Source organism: Xiphophorus hellerii, chromosome 16 (assembly GCF_003331165.1).
Source record: "Xiphophorus hellerii strain 12219 chromosome 16, Xiphophorus_hellerii-4.1, whole genome shotgun sequence".
Taxonomy (NCBI): Eukaryota; Metazoa; Chordata; class Actinopteri; order Cyprinodontiformes; family Poeciliidae; genus Xiphophorus; species Xiphophorus hellerii.
Window position 1 is genome coordinate 1,024,877 of NC_045687.1, and position 8,884 is coordinate 1,033,760.

Here is an 8,884-nt window from a genome sequence, read left to right on the forward strand (position 1 = left end):
CAGAGTTTCCTCTCATTTCCTGCCGGGTCCAGAGATCAGCAGCTGCAGATTTATGGCTCCTCGTCTCGACTCGGACCTGATTCAGCAGATAAGAGCTGAGGGCGAGTCGCTATCAACCGGACAAGCAAGGAGCCGGGATTTATTACCCAGATTCCCAGGTTAACTTCATCTGGCACGCTGTCAGGGCAGGAGGGGGGCAGCGGGGGGCAGGAGGGGGGCAACAGGCCGGGGAGGGGCATTTGGCTCTGCAGCTCTGCAGAATGAGCTGCTGGCACAGAAACTGGGTTTTCCTTCACATCCTGTTTGAACTATCAGGGTTAAAATCTCCAACTCTGTTAGCTAATGAGCTTATAGTCACCAATAACCAATCAGATGTGATCAATATTATTGATTTATTTACAGCTGATGACACCAGAATATCACTCAGATCAATAGAAATACATCTTACACAGTTAGAGCCGGGTTCTGGTTCTTCTCTTTATACAGTTCAAAACAATAAACTAAACTAAACTCAACTAAACTAAACTCAACTAAACTAAACTAAACTAAACTAAACTAAACTGTTTCCTTGTGCAGTCGGTAAACATGATGCAAGTTTTTTTGGTTTGTTTTTAAAACTGAATAGTTTCCATTTGTTTCACAGTTTGATTCATCAGAAATATTAAATAAAAAAAAACTCAAGTTAGGAATTAAAACTGAAAACCACAAACATGTGGGATTATTATGAGTCTGTCTTGATCAATCAGGGATTTTCCTGTTTTATTCCCCAGAACTGAAGTTTTCTGAGAACGTTTTCAACTTTGACCTTTGGAAAATCATTGAAGAATAAAGTAAATATTTAGTTTCTTGCCAGCGGTGAAGCTACGTGACTCAGAGTGAAGTGCAGACTGTGCTTCATGGTGCGGCAGGATTTTTAAACTCCCGTCCTCTCATTGCTGCGATGCGATTGGCTCTGCCTGGTTGCCATGGCGGTTCTGGGCTTGAATCGGGTTTTCTCCATGTTGAGGCTGCTGTGACTGCTGGGTGATTTATCAGCTGTGTTTTAAATTAGAAGCCGATCAGATTAAAGTTTAATGAATTTTAATGATGTGAGGAAAAAAGGGTCATTTCTGCCTTGTTCAGTCGATCCATTCATGATGAAAAACAGAATATTAACAGAAAAAACAGCCGAGTCCGTCAGCAGAGCAGGAGACGATTCAAACGATTCAAACGATTCAAACGATTCAAACGATTGAAAAGTTGAGCTTCACGCTGGAGGAAGAAGAACCGCCTCCGTTCCTGGTTACAGAATCAACCCGACTGTTCCTGCTGCTCCTTCAAACCGTTTAATTTATAAATCAACATATTTAAATTAATGCAGAAACAAAAATAAAAAGTCAGACTCGGTGTCCTGCAGCTGGTTGTCGTGTTGCAAACAAAGTTTTAGGAAGTAATTTTTAAAAATGATCCTTAGATTCAGCGACAGAGAAAAGAGTCAAAATAATTATTAAAAATATTTTATTACATTTATTTTGACAAAATGTGAACATGTGAATATGATGTTTCAGACAAAACAATTATTAATTCAATTAATTATATAGTTTTATATAATCTATCAGGGGTCCCCAAAGTGGGTTCTGGAGGCCCGGCGTCCTGCATGTTCTGGTCTCTCCCTGGTTTAACGCACCTGGATCCAATGAGGCTCGTTAGAGGCCTGAGAAGAACTTGGACCTGCTGAGAAGGTTGTTGGTTCCACCAGGGAGGGAACTAAAACGGGCAGGATGCCGGGCATCGAGGGCCCACTTTAGGGACCCCTGATCTAGATGTTTCTAATCCAGAGAATTAAGAACAGCCATGAATTTCTAAAATTGTTTTTTAAAGAATATTTTAAACATTCATTAGTTTTAAAAAAAAAGAAGATTCAACAAGGAATAAATCTAGAGCAATAAAAGTTTTCCAAACAGTTTTAAAGAATTATAATTTTCAAAATCAACCAAAATAATGCAAACATTTTGTGTAAAATAAGAACTTTAATAGTAAATGTTATGTTTATAATTCATATTCTAACAGTTTAGTTTTTCTCCTTCACTATCTGTGATTTATTATGTTAGAAAATCAGAACAGAAATGATCATAAAACAGATGGAAATATAATAATCAGGTTATTATATCTCTCTCCTGTCATCCTTTTATTAAAATAACCAGATTAAAGGAAGCTTCAGGTTTTACAGGATTTGTTCGGAGTGCCAGGGATTTTCAGTTTGTGGATTTTCTTTGCTGCTCAGATTAAAATCTGATTTTAAAACATTTCATTGTCAGATTATTTTTCTTGCTGCAGCACCAAACTCTCAGCTTCATTTCACCAATCAGAAGTTAAACGAGTTTCTCCAGCTGGAAAACTTTTATTGTCCTTTAACTTCGGCTTTAACCTTCTTACTCTAACTTTCTACACGCTGATGATACATGACGGCTTTTATTAAAATAATTATCAGCAGATGGAAATAATTCATCTTGCAGAACTAAACTCCAGTTGGCTGCGCTTCAGGCTCCACCTTGTGAAATCCATTATACTTGTTGATTATCTTCTAATTAGACAGTAAACGTTGCCTGTAAATACGGACGGCGCTGCCGTGCGGCTGGATTGATTTCCACAGTGCAGGTGAATAATTGAGAGCGGCGGCTGGCTGGACGGCTGACCTTTACGGGACTTTAGCTTCGCTTGTTAGCGCTTGACGGATCCACTGTGAGCTCTGAAAAGGCCGTGGAAATCCGTCAATCTGCTGGTTATGAAAAACTGAATCAGCATGAAAATCTGCATCATTAAGACACAGGTTTCATATCAGCATTATCAACATGTTACATGTCCGCAAATAGTTCTGGTTCTGCTTGGATGGGAACACCAACATCCAGAATACAACAACATCTCTGAAGTTTTCATTTTTATTTCATTTATTCAACTAAAAGAACAAATGTTAACGTTTGAAAATGATTTCTTATTTCTCTAAACAATGATTTGCTACAATTCAAAGCCAAATATTCACATTAACTCCAAAAGGTTTGATGAATTTTATGCTAAATTATGTTCTGCATAACTTAATAAAGCCCACATCATGATGCTGCCACTACTTTTCCACAAACAGACAAACTGAATTTAACCCGACTGCTGCGCTGATGATACTCAACTATTTTTATTAAATAAGTCAAACAGAAATCATCTTCGGACCAAAGAATCTGAAAATAATCAAACCTTCAGCCAGGAAATGTTCAAATCAAAGAGATTTATGTTAAAATCCTCCTGATGTTTGTACAGTAGTGATAAAATCAGAAATATTCTGATCATGCATTTATTATCGCAAATCTGGATTATTGTGATTCTGTCAGAGAAAAAAAGAAAAACTTTTCTCTGTCTAATACAAAATATGATTTCAAATTCTTATTTTTGTGCTAAACAACCAAACTGCTTCTTTTCTTACGAACCAACAGAAATGCTGATTGTGTTTTCTCTGTTTCACATGTTTAACATTTACATTTTTTCTGTCTGATATTAAAGATGTATATCAGTTTCAGCATCAGGATGGTTTTTATTGGACGCAGCCGTGATGAAACATTTCAACATTTCTTTGGTTTCTGTGCCAATAAGGCAGATTTTTATGGAGAAAACAGTATTTGTGAGTTTCTGAAAGAAGAGATCAGAAGCCTTTGATTCCAGGGAAACTTTAAAAAATTCATGTTTAAAGGAGCAGAAAGCGGCTGGCCTCTGGCTTCCTGCTGCAGCCCATAATGGCCGGGAATCCCAGCCTCCCTGTGGGCGATGCGCTCAGTTTCTATGGCTTCACTCTGAATCATTAGAAAGGAAGCAAAGTGTTTCTCTGAGGAGGGCGGCGCTCCTTCTCTCCGTCTGAAACAGAATAAAACATTTGCTGCTCTGGAAGGAGCCGCCCTCACTACTGAGGAACAAACCCAGAAATCCGGTTTCCTGTCCTGAGTTTCAGAGGAAGCAGGAGTCAGAGGGATGCCAACACTTTGATGGCTGTTTGTTTGTCTTCTTGTCTGTTTTTCCTCTCCAGCTTTGACTTGATAAACCATCTGGTCCAGTGACAGTTCGCAGCAGCGTGTCATGGATGGCGGCGCTGTGATCGGCCCAGATGTCAGCCTGCCAGCCGCAGACGGACCAGACGGACCAGACGGCTCCTCGATTCTGCAGAAACTCTTCTTCCAGGAGGAAATTTCACAGGTACGACTGAAACCAGCAGGAAGACGACACAACCAGAAACAGAAACTCAGCAAAAATGATGGAAACTTTAGAATATCAGACAAACAGCTTAGCTTCAGATTATTTAGTTTTATTAATCAGAAGGTTTGTGTCACTAAAACCAGGAAGGAAAAGCTTCAGAGAGAAGAAGAGTCTCTTCAGTCCATCATTCAGGAAATTTCTGGACCTCCCAGCAAATCCAGAGCATCCAAAACTCAACTGAATGAAACCTGAAGAGCTGCATTCAGACTCCACACGCCTCCATGCTAACCCTTAAAGTTCCCCACAGGAAGTGGAACCGGCTGGGAAAGGCTGGCGGGGAGATGGCAGCGGCGTCGTTCGGTCATGATGAACAGCTCAGAGCTCAGCTTGACTGAAACATTACAGACACTTTTAAAACTTACATCCTTCCACAAACTCATCACAACCTTAAGATGAACTGCTGCTGCTTTTCATTTCCCCGTCATCTTTATTCTGTCAGAGTTAAATCATGTTGCAATGACTTTATGAGCTGTGAAGGATAAAACAGTCGACCTTTCTCTTTATTATGAATATGCATGGTCACTTATGATTTCATCAACATTTAACAGCTTTTTGCTAAAGACTGAATGGTGATCATGGAGAACCATTTAGAGATCATATGAAGAAAAGGTTATTCCCTCCTAACTGAACCGGATCCACCGACCGGCGGAGCTGCAATCAGACTGTAAACGTGTTCAGTACTGAGAACAGAGCATCTTACATCCTAATGTCCACAGCTGGAGCCTTTATCATGTTTCAGGTACAACCTGACGCACAGCTACGTTCGCTAACAGCGATGGAGTTTGAAGCCGCTTCTCTCTGGTCCATTAGGGGTTAATTTCTGTTTCTAAACCATCTGATTGGACGCTGGAAAAGACTGTTGTCGTGTTCTAGTTGTGCTAAAAGGAGTTAGCCTTGCAGTGAAGCTATGCTAGCCTAACATAGCATCTAAATGCTAACATGTAGTAGCTAACGCTAATGTTAGCATTTCTATGAATGATCTTCTGAAACTCCAATCTGATGGATGAAGATCAGATTAAAAACTATAAATATATTTGTTTTTCCTGCTAATAATGTAGCAGAAAAAGGATTTCAAGTGAAAAATGTTGCTTCTAATACTGAGATTTGCTTTTTTAAAGAATGTGATTGTGATTAGTTAATAACAAACTTTAAGTTGATTGATTTTTAATCACTGATATATTAGATATTACTTTCTGTTTTTCTCTGCACCAGGCCAGCTGTCTGTCCTGACCCGTCCTGTGTTCTGACCCGTCCTGTGTTCTGACGGTCTGAGGCTTCGGGCCTCTGCAGCGAGCGGACGCCATGCTGCCACACACTGAAAGGGTTCCGTCATGGTTTCACGGTGAAAGGAAACGCTGCTTCCATCCGGATATCAAAGCTCGGTTTCTGAAAACAGAGGAAATAGTTGTCAGGTAATCTGAGGAGCCGTCGCAGCAGATCGAATAAAAACGATTAAAAACATCATTCTGTTTTCCTCAAGTCAAACAACCGGCGTGTTTCATTCAGGAGGAAAATATCACCTGAAAACAATCCTGTTAATGCATCCAGTGTCTAATCAGAGCCGTCAGGCTTCCCTCCACTCCGCTGACGTTTATTTGATTGGACTGGACCGTTCTCTCACTTCATTACCAGCTGACATGGAGGATGAGTTTCCACCACTCAGATTAACGTCCTGAAGAACCAAAGTGTCCTGGTGGCAGAAAATTACAGAGTTGGAGCAGAAAATACATAAAACAGAAACATGATTTCTTCTCGCGGCGTTCCAACTGAAGCTGTAAATTATAAATCAGAATCCTGGTTCTCAGAAGCTTCACAAACGATGATAAAAAGACAGGAGTGTAAAAACGCTGCCAGCTGAATCAGAGAAATCTGACTTTTATTTGCTTCTCTCTGAAGCGCCTCATGTTTCATTCAGCAGAAGGTTTTGTTTCACTTCTGACACGATGGCGGAAAACGTCCCTCTGCACGGTCACTTCTGGAAATCAGCCAATATTCATGTCAGCAGAGGAAAACTCTGAGGCAGGAGGGAAGCTGGAAGGTTTGATCTCACATTTTCATCGACTCCTAACAGGAAAACTGTGGCAAAAAAGCAAAAATGTAACAGTAGAAATATCAGTTCAGGATTTTAACATGTTGATAAATTATTAATATGTTACCTGCAGTATGTGAGTCTCTTCACTCAGTATAAATTAGGATTTCTGAATCTGATCATTTGAACCGATGCGTTGCTGTTTCTTTTTCTTTTATGTTTTACCAATTCAAGCTGATATTTACTTTATAAATGAAGTCAGCAGCTGGTGTCCCACCACTGATCTTCCTGTCTGAAACACGTTTTGAAAGGACCGTGCTCTGGTTCCTTTGTGATGCTGTTTCTTTATTTTTCAGGCTGTTTTGTGCGAAGCAGCAGAATCTCTGGCTGCCAAACTTTTTCCTCTCCAGAGATCTGCAGCGCCGTGGCAGAACGAAAGAAAGAAAAATCATTTCCATCTTTAGATACATGAGCGGCTCTTCAGATCAATTATTTAGAGCCGTCACTGAGATTTCTTTATTACCTCTAAGTGTCTGTTCCTCTAACATGCTTCTGTTCCTGAGGTGAGAGATCAGCGCTTTTATTTTCCTGTGGGAGAAAAGACCTGAAGGAGAATCCGGCGTCGGCCCGTCAGAAACCGCGGCTCATTTCTCATTCCTGGCATCAGAACCAGCAGAGGCAACAAAAGCATCTGAGTTCCTGCTCAAAGTCCAAAGATCCCTGAAGCAGAACCTGTAAAAACACCAGGAGGATTTATGACTGTCAGCGAAAAATAACAGAATCTACCGTTTGCTCAACACTGAAAGGAATGTAGATTTTACAGAAAGGTTTCATCTTCTGTTTGCACATTCCCTCATAAATCTGTTTATTAAGATATTAATGTTGTTCCATAGTGAGTCTACATCCTCATTGTGAGACAGGAAGTGGTTTTATGTCTCTAATGAAGCCTAGAGTTGCTGTGATTGAAGTTTATTTCACCCACAGCTGAAATAAACCTGGAAAATCCAGGAAACATTTTCCTGCAGCTGAGCTTTCATCAAAACCAGAACATTAAAGTCTTAATCTGCAGATTTAGATTCAGTTGGTTTAACTTTCAAGCCAAAATGAAAACAAGTGGAAACATTAAAATGAGGAGTAAAGCGTTAATAACTCTTGTTTTTGTCAGATTGGGTTCAGAGGAAACATTGAGCTGAAGATCTGGACGTTTGCAGCTCCAGCAGCAACAGCCAGGTGGCTGCCAGGCTGCTGGGCGGCTGCCGGGCAGCTGCCGGGCAGCTGCCAGGCTGCTGCTGGAGCTGCTGCCGGGCGGCTGCCAGGCTGCTGCTGGAGCTGCTGCCGGGCGGCTGCCAGGCTGCTGCTGCTGCCGGGTGGCTGCCGGGCTGCTGGGCGGCTGCCAGGCAGCTGCTGGGCTGCTGCCGGGCGGCTGCCAGGCTGCTGCTGCTGCCGGGTGGCTGCCGGGCTGCTGGGCTGCTGGGCGGCTGTGAATACAGAGAACTTATTTCAACCCACAGAGAAACAAAATGAATTTGAATCTGACTGCAAGCAATGCTTTTATATTCATACAAGTGAAAGTTATAATTATTACTGTGAGGCTGAGAGGCCATAAAAACAGAAATAACAAGCTGAGCTTCCAGTTTCAAAGCTTCAGTCATTTAGAAATATTTCTCTGTTGGACAAAACGTTCAGGAGGCTGAATGGAAATAAAACCTAAATCCACTGAGTTTGTCATGACAACCAGTTGAACTCACGACGTGTTGCCGGATCAGAGCAACCGGCTCTTCAGGCAACAATCAGCTAAAGGGAATTATTTTTTATTTTAGTCACTGAAATGATTCAGGCAGCATAAATAATCAGATCAGATTCAGGAGAGCAGAATGTCGTCTGCATAGAACCAACAGGAGCAGTTCATGATTCACACGGCAGGAAAAGAAGAGAGTCCAGGACAGAACCTGGAGGTTTAAACCCACTGAGACCAGATCCAGACTGAGACCAGATCCAGACTGAAACCAGATCCAGACTGAGACCAGATCCAGACTGAGACCAGATCCAGACTGAGACCAGAAATTCTAAATTCTCTCTGAACGAGAGAAGACATGGAGTTCTACCGTCTCTCCCGTTTAGAACAGCTGAGTTTATTAAACTCGGCCGTTTCTGGGAGAGGAATGGAAACTAAAGCTGGTTAAACCAAAGACAGAATGAAAAGTTTCTACATGTGGAAAAGAAACGACTGAAAACTTTAAACAGCCACATCAGAACATTGATGCAGATTTTCCTCTTCTTGTTTGGGAAGTCAAGTTTTTTAGAAGTTCAAGAGAGACTCGACACAGAGGAATGAAAACAGGAGAACGTTTCTGGTTTCTGGTGATGTGACTTCGTTTTGAGTGTTTGATCATTTTGAGCGTTTTGATCATTTTGAGCGTTTTGAGTGTTTGAATTGACACCAGCAGGTGCAGGATTGTTGAAGCCGTTACAGAATCATCTCTCTTCCATCTTCCCAATAAAGTGACCAGTGACCTGGCTGGTCTGACCTTTGCAGGCCTCACATTGTTTCTCTTGATGACATTTGATGTTTTTTCCCAGCAG

The 8,884-nt window shown here is 41.3% G+C and overlaps 1 long non-coding RNA gene across 4 annotated transcripts; it reads right to left on the reverse strand.

Moving 5' to 3' along the window:
• Positions 1–3,539: 3,539 nt before the first annotated feature.
• Positions 3,540–7,122, reverse strand: LOC116734862 (uncharacterized). Of its 4 annotated transcripts, none has more exons than XR_004342276.1 (6): positions 6,825–7,122; positions 6,429–6,715; positions 5,793–6,348; positions 5,589–5,658; positions 4,451–4,603; positions 3,540–4,218 (listed from the first exon to the last, which is right to left on the reverse strand). It is a non-coding gene; the product is annotated as an uncharacterized LOC116734862 (long non-coding RNA). The 4 variants fall into 4 exon arrangements; XR_004342277.1 differs by having other exon boundaries at positions 4,502–4,603; positions 6,825–7,121; XR_004342278.1 differs by having other exon boundaries at positions 3,540–4,603; positions 5,793–5,962; positions 6,147–6,348; positions 6,825–7,120.
• Between the last annotated feature and the right edge of the window lie 1,762 nt (positions 7,123–8,884).